The 13,687-nt window shown below is 46.0% G+C and overlaps 1 protein-coding gene across 1 annotated transcript in view; it reads right to left on the bottom strand.

Moving 5' to 3' along the window:
* Nucleotides 1–13,687, bottom strand: part of LOC124505204 (histone-arginine methyltransferase CARM1-like) — a 248,552-nt gene that overhangs the window by 23,420 nt on the left and 211,445 nt on the right. The gene's annotated exons all lie outside the window — the stretch shown is intronic.

The following is a 13,687-nucleotide window of genomic DNA, read 5'->3' as shown; positions in this document are numbered from 1 at the left end:
ATCTTCTCCAGCGAACACGAAGACCTGTACGTGACCTGTGGTGGGAAAAGACAGAAGGGGGAGGTGGTTGAGGTGAAGGACATTATTTGTGGAAGATTATTGAGGATTTTTAGGAGGATGTTTAGAAGCTCTGGGCTCCCACCCCTGACCTTGGGCCCCAAAGCGGCTGCCTACTCTAGCACCTACTGTCCAAGTCCTGAAACACAGTTCCTTGGCCCCCTCATTATCCAACCCAGAGCATGACTTGAGCTCCCTAAAGCCCGTTTCAGGAAACAGATTTCTGTTTTCTATTCTGCCATAGCCTCCGGCCTGCAACTTCCCAATGACGCTTGCCGGGGTGGCCGACAGCAGGAGAGTCCCAAGTGAGCGAGGGCCGTGCCTGGTGGGGAGCCTGGAACCTGCTTGTCTCAGCGCACTGCGCACAGTTCTTCTCAAATCTGTGGTCAGCGACGAGGACAAACGCGACACATTGTGCTTCCTTCCTTCTGAGAGCCAGAGGCAAAGCGTTCACCTGCACACCCCTGGCTGTCTTACCTTCACGTAAGGGAAGGACCATGCCTCAGACCACACCTGGGACCCAGCAGGCGCTCTGGGTCAGCTTGGCTAGTGGTTTAACTCTTGAGAGGAGAGATCTAGGGTGTCGATTAAGAGTAGCTTTATTTGGCCGGGGGCGGGGCGGGGGGGGGTGCGACGGGCGCCTGGGTGGCTCAGTGAGTTATGCATCTGACTCTTGACCTCAGCTCAGGTCATGATCTGATGGTTCGTGGGTTCCAGCCCTGAGCTGGGCTCTGGGCTGATGGCGCGGAGACTGCTTGGGATGCTCTCTCAGCCAGTTCTCATCCGACAAGTGAAAAGCAACCCCACTGAACTGCAGGCGGATCCTGAGGGGCACGAGCCATTTCTTAGCTCTCAGCCTCTGCTCGGTTTCGCCTCTGCCTCGAAATCCCCTTCCCCTCTTTTGCCCTGTTCATTCCTACCCGGTCTTTGAGACTCAGCTCAAATGGTCCCATTGAAAACATTTTAAGGGGCGCCTGGGTGGCTCAGCCGGTTAAGTGTCCATCGGCTCAGGTCATGATCTCACAGTTCGTGAGTTCGAGCCCCGTGTCAGGCTCTGAGCTGAGTTCAAGCCCCAGGTCGGGCTCTGTGCTGACAGCTTGGAGCCTGGAGCCTGCTTCGGGTTCTGTGTCTCCCTCTCTCTGTCCCTCCCCTATTCATGCTCTGCATCTCTCTCTTTCTCTCAAAAATAAACATTTAAAACAATAAAAAATAAAAAAAAATTTAAATCTTGTGTTACAATACGATATTTAAGTTTAGCCCATTTAAAAGTAAAAGTATTTTCTTATTCATCACTGTGTATGTACTTAGCACAGGGCTGGTATATTATTAGGATTAACAGTCACGTAGCTAGCTTTCATCTATCTATCTTGAGGGAATGAACGGAAGACTGGGTGTCCGTAACAGGCCTATGCATGGGCACAGGTGCCAATGAAGAAAATGGACAAATGGAAGATCATTACCCCAAGATTCTCCAGTTGCATTACGTGTTTCTTAATCTTCTCCTTCCAACAAGGGGCACGGCCAGGCTGGCCCACAATGCAGCCAAAATACGAATACATATATTGAACACAAGGCTCCTGTAAGTCTAGAAAATTCTGGAAACACTGCAGTGTTTAGGAGAGTGAAGGTGTTTTAGGGGGAAATAAATAAGTCACTGTCACAAAGTTTTCATGAGAGGGAAGGAAGGGGAGAAGGAAAGTGAGGGAGAGGGAGAAAGAAAGGAAAGGGACGGAGGCGGGACAGAGTTTCCCAGAAAGCCCAGAAGGACTCCAGTCCATCCTTTAGAATCCCTGGGAGGCTTTTGAAAAGCTGATGCCTGGACTGCATCCCTCCAACTGCGATTCATTTGATCCAGGGTGTAAACCTACTGCCTGTTTCCAAAGCTCAACAGGTGATTGTCACGTGCAACCGGGGTTGACCACTCCTAAGTTACCGGTTCTACAATCCTCACCAAGTAGGGGAAAGACAATCCCCAAGGACAAAGGCAGCTTTCCACCCGGCAGTGCCTGAGGCTGCAAACTGCTCTCTATCCCTTGTACCCAGCCTCGGAGGGACCAAGTCTGTGCCCTTTGCCTTGTGTGGTACCAATGAAAGCCCAACAGCCACGATCATTGTGGTACACGGAGGTACCACTCCTGGGGTGTGCACTGTGGTGGGCCAACAGCCCACCGCCTGGGTTTTAAAAACTTTCCGGCCAGACCATCTTTCTGATTCTTAGAAATCTCAAATCTTCTTCTGAAATGCATCACAAAATAATTAAAGCAGATGGGAGCTGGCATCTCTCTGGGTCTCCTAAGTGACAATGTGGGGGGATGAATCAGGAAACGAGTCTGTTGACTTGGAAGCTGGGGATAATTTCCATTGTTTTCATCATCTGTGGGTTTTATTTTCCAAGTTAACTTATGGCCTCTTTATGAGCCCATAAGGCAGAGACCACGTGTGTTTTCTTCTTCTGACTTCCCAGTTCCAACTCCCCTCCCCTCCCTCTCCACCATAATACATGCAACGTCTGGAAAGTCCTGCCAAGAGAGCCCAGAAGGAAAATAACGGTCCTATTAGCTAGGCCTAAACAGACCCAGAGCACAGAGAAAGAGGCAACCCATTTATGCGGACATGAACTTCTCCAGGTTCTACACGCAGAACTCAGCTTGGAGAGCCATGAGGGGGAAGCTACCTCTCTGGCCTCCTTTGTTCTTGGGTCTTCACCAGTTCATCTTGGTTTTTGTCCTTCCTCCTCGTCCACACATCTCTCCCCACCAGCCTCCTGGATCTGTCTTGGAAGGAAAGTGGTACTGCCTTTGTTCTTAGAGGAGTCAGCACCGGCCTCTTGCATTCACAGAGGGGAGCTTCTGTGACGTGAGCGCTCTCTTTGACGATATGAACATGCGCTCCCACAGCATAGCTCGCACATTTTGTTTTAAAAAATATCTTTACATCTTCACCTCCATTGAGGAGCTTCCTTCCCTTGGAAAAAAACAAACAAGAAAGAAAAGAAAGGGAAAAAAGGAAGGAAAGACCCTATTCTGCTGTTGACAATTAAGCAACTCTTTTTAAAAAAATTTTTAATGTTTAATTTTGAGAGAGAGAGAAGGAGGAAGGGCGGAGAGAGAGGGAGACACAGAATCTGAAGCAGGCTCCAGGCTCCGAGCTGTCAGCACAGAGCCCGACGCGGGGCTCAAACTCGCAGACCGTGAGATCATGACCTAAGCCGAAGTCAGACGCCCAGCCGACTGAGCCACCCAGGCACCCCGACAATTAAGCAACTTTTTTGCGTCTTAATGTACTATATACTTTACCAACAGTGACAACCAAGGTTATGCCAACCTGATGAGAGATATATAAACCCTACAAACCAAGGTGATGCCAATGTGAGGAGAGATGTATAAACCCTACGAACTAGAAAACAAACACAGGGATCGAAGGACGTCACCGAAGACACACATGGTGCTCGTGGTACTGTGGATGCAGAATGAGAGGGTGGCTGGGATGGCCTTGTGGGGATGGCTCACAGGAAAAGGATGCACATCTAGGAACAAGTTATATCTTCTTAGTTTCTTATACGTCTCTTATATATACCGATTGCGACCATTTCCCCCATCTGTAGAATGCAGACATACCACTGTGTAAAGTGGTATCTATAAAGATGCTTGGCTCATGATGTCTTTGGTCTTTGGGGTTTAAACTCCAGCAAAGTAATGTGGCTTATATTTTATATGCGATATATGTATATACTCTACATTTTTTAAAATATGGGTTTGTTTTTTTTTTTTGCTATGAAAAAAAGAGCGGGAAATAAATGCACAGTCCTTAAAAGAAACCAAGCTTCAGACTGTGCATCTTTCGTAAGAAGTAAGGGCAAGCCTGTGATTCCATAAAGGAATCCAAGGGGCATCCCTAGGTGTGCAGGTGTAAGTGTAGACATTACCGGTTTGCCTAACAATTGGACCTATGGAAGCCTGTATCAGAAGGAAGAGTGGGTCCATCAAGACCATTAGGTGGACATCTCTTGTTCGTTCTAAGCAGCAAACAGTTGCTCTTCTTCTGGGAACAGCACCAGATTTTCTTCTGGAAGGCACCTCTCCCTCACACTCAGTCCTTGGGACTTGGGTGGTGTCTTATCTCTGCCCTCGACTCATGTGGTTCCGTCCCAGTCAATCAGAGCATCTTACTGCCCTGGTCTTGGCAATGATCCCAGGGTTGGGCATCTGACCCAGTGAGGGTCAAGTCTAAGACTTTTCCTCCAACAGCTGCAAAGGAGACGTGGGTATGGAGCTATGAGTTCCTAAATGTGCATTTGTTGTCTATGGGCTCAAGAGTAGAAATCCTGGAAGAGCTAGGTTACGAAAAAGATGAATATGGAAGTTCAAGCTTCTTCTTTGAACAAAAGCCCGTTTGTAAACACTGAAGAGTTTTTGTTGAGATGTGGCATGAAGGATTCACCGCTCTATTTGTAACAGACACTCCCAAGGCTCGTGCACCTGCCCTTCTAGCTGCAGTCCCGAACACTCTCCATGACTTTAAAAACGGCTTCCCGTCTAGTGCGAAGTGCGCAACGTCTAAAATGCTCCTATTCCCACCACAAATTTTAGTTTCTTCCAAGCCCATAACTTGCCTGCTGGAACTGCAGTGAATGCATGGAAAGAGGAATTCACCATTTTAAAGATTAGACTCCTTCACAAAGGCACTTTGCCCATAGGAAGAGTGTGTATTCAGCCTCATCCTAGACCACACTGGGGTCATCTATTCCATTACTCCAAACCTCCCTGTTAGTTTCCCGAGCCTGGCTTGGACCTTGGCATTGCACTTGAACTCCTTCCACTTGGGACACTTGTACTGTGTCTGCAACACTGAAAGAGACACTACATGGTTAAAGAAAAAAAATAAGGTCTCAGTGTGGGTAGCCAAAGGGACGGATATTGTGGAAGAGCTAGGAGTTTGACATAAGTTACATAAAAGATGAATGTAGGGGCGCCTGGGTGGCGCGGTCGGTTAAGCGTCCGACTTCAGCCAGGTCACGATCTCGCGGTCCGGGAGTTCGAGCCCCGCGTCGGGCTCTGGGCTGACGGCTCGGAGCCTGGAGCCTGTTTCCGATTCTGTGTCTCCCTCTCTCTCTGCCCCTCGCCCGTTCATGCTCTGTCTCTCTCTCTGTCCCAAAAATAAATAAACGTGGAAAAAAAATTAAAAAAAAAAAAGATGAACGTAGAAACTGAAGCTTCTTCTGTGCACAAAAGCCAGGTGGGTGCCGGAACTGTAGCTATACACAGAGAAGCAGAGGGGATATCAAGAAGAAATACCAGTGGCTGAAAGGAGACTACAGTGAAGCAACCGTGAAGGCATAAATGGAACAAGGACACGGGCTCAGGGGAATTGAAACACGATTACACTGGTCATGGCCGTGTTCCTTCAAAAGTTCCCTCTCTGTGGTATGTGGTGCCATATTCTTGGCTTCCCACCAAAATTCGGTTACATCATATTCCAATTTGAAATGTTCTCATTTGGTCCACATGGTGTCTCTGGGTACCGGTGACTATCAGGGCCAAATATATTTTTGGGAAAGACCAGAAGGCACGAAACTCTTGCTACGCCAAAAGAACCTTCAGTAGAAATTTCTGTTTGGAGGCAGAATTAGCCTGGGAACAAACCATCCATTACCTTCTCAGTGGAATTGAGCAGTCTGTCCATTCAGATGAATGGATTTCCTTAAAAATAATGTGTTTCTCAGCAGCACTGTGGTCAATAAGACGTTTAGCAGTCTCAGCGCCATGGTCAATAAGGCATTTTGTAGACTCAGAGTAGACAGGTGCGAGAAGAGAGCACTCAGGGCCCGTGGAAGATTTCCCACATTCGTCTTCCCTCATCCTCTGCAAGCACAGACTTCTGATTTCCATAAGTACAAACGACTACAGGACATCCACCACCGGCATCCTGCTATCACCCAACTGGCACTGCCCTTGTCCACCATGATGGATGCATACCACCTGCTCACAATTCCCTGGAAAGGAACCTGAGACGTATCTTTTGGTTCCTTAAGTGGTGCGCCACCATTTCAGTGCCACCTCAGATCCTCTCAGTCTTACCCGTTCTCTGAAATCCTCAGCCATGTATTCTGACCTGTCGTGCCAAGGTACGAGCTCTTTTGACCCCACGTGGGCACAGCCCAACGGTGCGTCACCTCAGGCCGGCACTGTGCATCCTTCCACTTCCACCCGAGGGTATTCCTCTTGACTCTGGGGCACGGATGCCGTGAGACCCATCTGGTGTTCACACATTCACAACCCAAAGGTATAGGCTAGTTAATATTGAGGGGTGAACAGTTGACCAACGGGGAGATAGCAGGCAGTGGACAAATCTCCCCAATCCTCTGTATACACTGTCTGGAGATGTGGTTCATTCAGCCTCTGGAGATGGCCCTGAGGGATCAAGCAGTCTCTTGGTGTTTGATACCATGTGGTGGTCAGATGAGTAATGTGCTTCTGCATTAGCTCTCCCTCCTTCTCCGAATCTCTCTTACTTCTCATTCTTGTTTTGCTGGGATTACATTCTTTAATGAAGTTGTAGCTTATCAACTCTACCTAACACTGAGTTCCTTGGGGAATCCAAGCTGAGTTCAAGATAGTAAACCAGCAACAGCAGAAGAGCTGCAAAGGAGATTGGGAATGCAACCTTGATAGGTCTTATGTATCATAGCTGGCACCCTGGCTGGCAAAGAGTAGGACCCCGAGGCCTGGGACTGGGAGAGTTGAGTGAACAAGGGGCAGAATCCTGAAAACATCTTCCCAACTCTCCCTGAATGCTTCAGGTGAACAGAAGCAGAATTCTTATCCTTCTTGTCCAAGCAGTAGCTTCCTGAAGGCTGCACAACCCCATTTCCTGAAGCCTGTGCCTTGCAAGATAACTCTGTTCTCCTCAAGATCAGTTTCACTATTGCCAGCTGCCTTCGGGCTAATGGTCCCTCATGGCTGTCAGGTTGATAACTCAAGCACAGCCTGAGCAGTAAGTCAATTCCTATTCTGGAAAAGTCTAACTTACATACTGAAGACAATGTACAAGCTGACTAATATTTCCTGCTAAGAACAAGGGAAATACATATAGAAGTGAATTTTAAGGATCTTGAACTAGAAAGGGTAGAATGTAAGTCAGGATAGGACACAATTTCATTGACGTGGGCACTCATAGGATTCAGTGTTCTAACAAAATACCAGACCTAACAGTCTGCTGGGATGTCACTTTGAAGCTTGGTCATCATAATGGCCTGCAGTCAATGAAGTGGTGATTCCAGAACGTCTGCAGCATAGTATTAAGGAAGGAGTCAGAAGGCTCAGAAAGGCTAGAAAGATCTACCAAGTAAGACCCAAGAACACTTCCCCCGACTACATTCTCAGGAAAGACCCAGGACACCCTCCTTTCACAAAGGTAATAGGGGATCAACAAGTAAGACAGCAATGGCATCTTTGGGAAGCTTAGGGTGGCTGTCCTCGGCAGATTAAAAATGCTGCTGCTGCCATTACACTGCGTTCCTAGTGAGCACAATTTGGAGGGAACTTCAGAGGTCAGAATCAAGGAAGCGGTAATTACCTGTCATAGTCAAGAAGGACATAATTACAGTGTTGGGAAGCAAGGCTACAGTGACAGTGAGGGTACCCTGACCTGTGGTGGTGGTGAACAGACCATCGTGTTCCCAGAGATGTCAGACAGATATAGAGTTAATTAGGATAGTGTTCAAATTATGTAACAACAATGACAACAACACATCTGCCAGCCGGTAAGCAGGATGATGTCGGCTGCCACAATGGAGAGATGAAGTCCCTCACCCAATTTCCAGGTCTAATTTCCAGATATGGCTTATGGGTCTAGAGACCACTGGTCCATGGCTGCCGTAGAGGCCCAGCCTCTTAATGAATGACGCTGAAGGACCACCACTGCACACATGGTAAATGTTCTCCAACCTTTGGGCCAAGTCCATCTCACAGAGACCCAGTGGGCTCCTACCCACCCTGTGGTTATTTTCTGAGTCCCCGAATATACAACTGGGAGACCTTCAGAATCTGGCAGAACCCTCACATTGGCCTGTGAAGAAAGGGCTATCAAAATAGCAAAGAACAAGTAGAGGGCCCATCTCTGAAAGGCCCCCATCCCCAGGTAGGGAGTATTAGTACCTTTAATTTATGAATAACGATACTGCGTCTCAGATAGATTAAATTAACTTGGTAAAGTTTTACAGTTAGAAGTTGACAGGGGCACCTGGGTGGCTCAGTCAGTTAAGCGTCTGACTTGGGCTCAGGTTATGCTCTCACAGCTCGTGAGTTCGAGCCCTGCATTGAGCCCTGCATCGGGCTCTGCACTGACAACTCAGAGCCTGGAGCCTGCTTTGGATTCTGTGTCTCTGTATCTCTCTGCACCTCCCGTTTGTGCTCTCTCTTCTCTCTCTCAAGAAGAAATAAACGTGAAAATAAAAAAAAAAATTAAGCCCCTGAACCAATTATTTTAAATAATATCAGTAGTAACATCACATAAAGAAGTTTTACAGCTGGGGATGATGATTCTTTATGACTGAGATTATTCTCAGGAGGTAGTTTCTAGAATCTTAATTAATAAGGGGCAAGAAGTCTTGATCAAATAAGGAAGTTGTTAATTTTGTAGGTGACTGCTACTAACATCAGAATGTAGTACCCTTGTCTACTGAGAGAGCCTCATAATTGGTTATTTAGAAAGGATAAAATTCTATGCTTACCACATACTTAAACTACAATGAATTTTAGAGTTAAACATAAAAATTAAAAAATGTTAAATGGAAAAAGTGAAAACATGAAAGAAATAGAAGTTAATACTAATCTTACAGTGGGGAAGCCCTTTTCCAAATAAAGGAAGAGAAAGAAACTACCAAAGAATACACTGGTCGATCTAGCTACCCAAAAATATTTTAACTTCTTCTGTGGTGAAAACCATCACAAAGATGGTTACAAGGCAAATTAAAAATTCTGAAGAAAATACAACAAAGTCTTAATACCCTTAATATGTAAGGAATTCTTACGCCAATGCATTTATCTTCCAGTTGATAAATGAATACGGAACTACTACTAGCTAGATGAGATGATGCGGAATGGCGCGAAACAAATAGCCACTATTATGGAACCTGCAGACAATACATTAAATAAATAAGTAAAAACATATAATACAGCAGATGATAATAAGTGAAGTGGGGGAAAACGAAGTGAGAAGTGAGATACGGGCTTCCAGGAGGGAAGAGACTGTAATTTATAATTAAGAGCAGGTCTCCTGGGAAGATGGCGTGTGAGCTAAGACCTGAAGAAGATGAGAGCAAGCCACGGGGCCATCTGCATTTCTGGCAGAGGCCAGTGAGGTGGCGGCAAGCCTGGCACGTCCATGAAGAGGCAAGGAGAGCAGTCACTGAAGACCCAGAGGATAAGAAAGGAGTGGTAAGAAACCACATCACAAGGGGAGCAGGGTGGCACTAGATCCTGGAGGGTCTTATCAACCACAGGGAGAAGTTTGGCTTTTACAGTGCAGAAGGTGGGAAGCCACTGGAGGTTCTGAGCTGAGGAAGACTATGACCTGAATTATGTGTCATCAAGGAAGAAGAGGAAGCAAGTTGGAAGGCTATCGCAAGGCTATAGCAGAAGCAGGGTGTTTTGTTTGGCTTGTTGTCTTTTTGTTTTGCAGTGGTGAGCAGGGGGTGGTGACAAGGGTCAGCAGCTTGCCTTTGGACGTGTTAAATTTAAGATGCCCAAGAGACATCCACACAGACTTGTCACCAGCCAGTTGGACACTTAAAGTCTATGGTTCCAGGGAGAGGTGTGGGCTGGAGTTCCCACTATAGAAGTTTCTGGCATAAAGACCGTATTTACAGCCAGGAGATGGAATGAGATCAGTACAGAGGGGAAAAGAGACCGAAAGGAGAAGATGGTAAGAGCCAACTTGGAATCAATCCAACCCTGAAGACTTGGGTCATGAGGAAGAATCAACAAGGAGACCAAGTTGGGGCCAATAATGAAGGAGGAAAACCAGACTTAGGCTCCAGAAGTGAAGACTCAATGGTGCCAAGTACTGATTGATGAGAAAGTCAGGTGAGGACCGATCACTGACTACACCTGATGATCTTATTTATTCGGCCTGTTATTCCTCAGTTTCTCAGCTCCCTTCTCCAGAATATATCTAAATCACTTTTTTTCATTGCTTTTCCTCCTCTCAGCCAGCACTTTCACGGTCATCCCTCTCGTTTTTTAATTTTTAAATAAATTTTTTAAATGTTTTTATTTATTTTTGAGAGAGAGAGAGAAAGAGAGTGCGTGTGTGTGCACCAGCGAGTGGGGGAGGGACAGAGGGGGAGGGAGACACAGAATCCGAAGCAGGCTCCAGGTGCTGAGCTGTCAGCACTGAGCCCAACGCGGGGCTCAAACTCACGAACCACGAGATCATGACCTGAGTCTAAGTCGGGCGCTCAACCGACGGAGCCACCCCGGTGCCCTTCACTTTTACACCTCTTGTAATGGCAACTGCACACACTTTCACCACCCATTTCCCTGCACAAGTGCAACCAGAGGGCCTCATCCCAGTCACCCTAATGCAGAAACCTCTTCATAGAGGGAGGGGAATTAGAAGGAGAGTGAAGGCTGGGAATTTTGTTAACTAGATATTTTTTTGAACATTTTTTTCATGTTTGTTGACTAAAAATAAAACCGTTCAAATGCACTAGCTATCAAAGACATACAGATTAAAAATAAACTGGCCACCATTTTTTTTTTTCAAATCAAATTGGCATTTAAAAAAACATAGCCCGTATGGGCAAGACTCAGCAGACATTCTCATATACCCCTGGTGGAAGTGTTAATTGGTAAAACTTTTTCTACAGGGCAATTTGGCAATATATAAGAATAATTTTTTTAAAGATCCTTCTTCACACCTTTTGGTCCAGTAATTCTGCTTCTAGCAATTTATTGTAAGGAAATAATCAGAATGCAAACCAAGGTTTCTATAAAAGGATGTTCACTGTAGTATTGTTTCTTATAGAATTTAAGATACAGAATTCTATAAAATTCTATATTCTTGTAGAATATAGAAATAATGCCTTAGTGTTGCTTTTTTGTTTTTGTTTGAGAGAGAGAGAGAGAGAGAATTTGTAAGTGGTGAGAGGGGCAGAAAGAGACAGAGAGAGAGAATTTCAAGAAAGCTCCAGGCTTAGCGTGGAGCCTGACATGGGACTTGATCCCACCAACTGTGAGATCAGGGTCCAAGCTGAAATCAAGAGTTGGGACACTCAACCGACTGAGCCATGCAGACAGCCCCCTTAGTGTTGTTTCTTATGAAGTTTATAGGATTAAATTAGCAATTAAAATAGTTTAATATCCAGGGGCACTTGGGTGGGTCAGTTGCTTAAGCATCTGACTTCAGCTCAGGTCATGATCTCACGGTTCATGAGTTTGAAGTCTGCATTGGGATCGCTGTTCTCCATGCAGAGCCTGCTTCGGATCCTCTGTCCCCTCTCTTCTTTCTGCCCCTCCCCTGCTTGCACTCTCTCTCTCTCTCTCTCTCTCTCTCTCAAAAATAAAGATTAAAAAAATAATAATAATTTAATATCCAACACTGGATAGCTTGAGTTGATAAATTATGATATGGTAACAAAAGAAATACTCTGCAGCAAGAGAATATTGAGAAAATTTGAGAACAAGTCAACAAGGTCCTGAAATCAAAACTAAAAAAAAAATTAAAAATAAAATTTTAAACAGTAAAAAAGCTGTAAAATGATATTCACAGTATTATTTTTTTTTAATAGAGAAATTGAAGAGAGAACTAAAATTTAATAGTAATTATTTGCACACTCACTTGAGATTACTGGAGTTTTTACTCATTCAAAAATATTTATTGAGGACCTACCATGTGACAGGCACTTGACATGTAGGGTGTTTGGGATACAAGAGTGAAAAATGACAGAATTTGGTCTTCTGCAGGGCTTACATTTTATCAGGAAGGATGGAGACAGTAAACAATAACAAATAAAGGAATTATAGTTCTTTTTGGAGGTGATAAGTGCTAGAGGAAAAACACAAAGCAGGAAGAGTGGGATAGGGAGTGCTATGGCCGCCATTTTATAGGATGCCCAGGATAGCTGACATTTTGACAGACTTTATGGAGGTGCAGGAATTAGCCATGTGAATAGTGGGGGAAAAGTATTCCACATAAGAGGATAAGCAAATGCAAGGGCTCCAAGGTGGTTGGATATGTCTGAAAATCAGCAAGGAAGCCTGTGTGGTGGGAGCTGAATGAACGTGGTCCTGGGAAGTGAGGAACCTGACTGGACAGAATTTACCAGAAGGCTTTGGAAATGCTGGGAATAGACAAGTTAAGAAGCTGTCACAGTAATGGAGATGAGAGAGGACAGTGTTGGGAACAAAGGGGAAGAGTGAATATAGTTGAGACTGGACAGGATCCTGGGTATAAGTCAAAAGTAGAACCAACAGAATTTCTCAATGGTTTAGATATGGTGACAAAGAAAGAGAGGCCTTCAAGGTTTGGGGTCTGAACGATTGGGAGCACAACGTTATCATCGGCTGAGACGGAAAGACCATGACCGGTGCAGATTTTGAGGGGAAGTGGGGGAGACGAGTTGAGTTTGGATGGTACGTCTCTGTAAGGGGAGATGCGCAGGGGGCAGCTGGCTGTAACAATATGGAGTTTCCAGGACATGTCTGAGCTCAGAAGATACACTTGGGAATCAGGAGTGTACAGATGCTATCTGAAGCTACGGGAATGGGTGAGTTTGCCAAGGCAGTGACTGTGGACAAAGAAGAGGTCCAAGACTGTGTCCTGGGGCGCTCCAATGTCAGCAGGTGAAGGAGACAGGTAAGAACCAGAGGAGGACTGGTTGAGAAAGCAACCAGTGAGGCAGGAGAGAAATAAAAAGGCGGTTTTGGGCGTTTCAAACGCTGCTCAAATGCTGGCGTGGGTTAAATAAGCTGACAGGTGAGGTCTGATCACTGGATGTAGCCACGTGGAGGTCGGCAGACCGGCGACCTTGGTAAGAGTGGCCACGGAGGAACGTCTTAGGAGAGAAACTGAAGGAAAGAGTTGGAGACTGGAAGGAGAGACGACGCTTTTTGAGGAATCTGGCTGCAGAGGGACTCAGAGAGATGGGTGGTGGCTAACTGGGGAAGTGAGACAGAAAAAAGGTTCTTTTTTTTCTTTTCAGATGGAATAAATAGCAGTATGTTTGTATGCTGCTGGTGAGCCTGGCCGATCCGCTGTGATCATTACCATTCACTCGCAGGGAGCTAAGCTGGCGGCAGGTGGTAACAGGTGGGAAGGCACACGAGGCTACCCGGACAACGCGCTACCCCGCGGCCCCGCTGGGGGCAGGAGTCTGGTCTCTTCCGTTACCTGAAATTCCTGCCTCTCCAACCTCTTCACCCACTCAGGAGGCTTATATTTAAAATATAAACATTGAGGGTCGGCAGGAGCCCAAAGAACAATGATCATAATTAGGGTCTTCCCCCGCCATGCTCCAAGAAGCCACTCACCCCCATTGGGAAGTATGTGGCTTGGAGCTTCAAAGGTACAGATTGAGCCGACACCACGAAGTGCAAGTCTGTGCTAGGAAAGCCTATTTTGCAAGAAA

Source organism: Lynx rufus, unplaced genomic scaffold, assembly GCF_022079265.1.
Source record: "Lynx rufus isolate CCGP_SWC_20201006 ecotype Redwood Valley unplaced genomic scaffold, mLynRuf1.p SCAF_10, whole genome shotgun sequence".
In the NCBI taxonomy this organism is placed as follows: domain Eukaryota; kingdom Metazoa; phylum Chordata; class Mammalia; order Carnivora; family Felidae; genus Lynx; species Lynx rufus.
The sequence above is the reverse complement of the archived record's forward strand: the minus strand, read 5'-3'. Positions and strand labels throughout refer to the sequence as shown.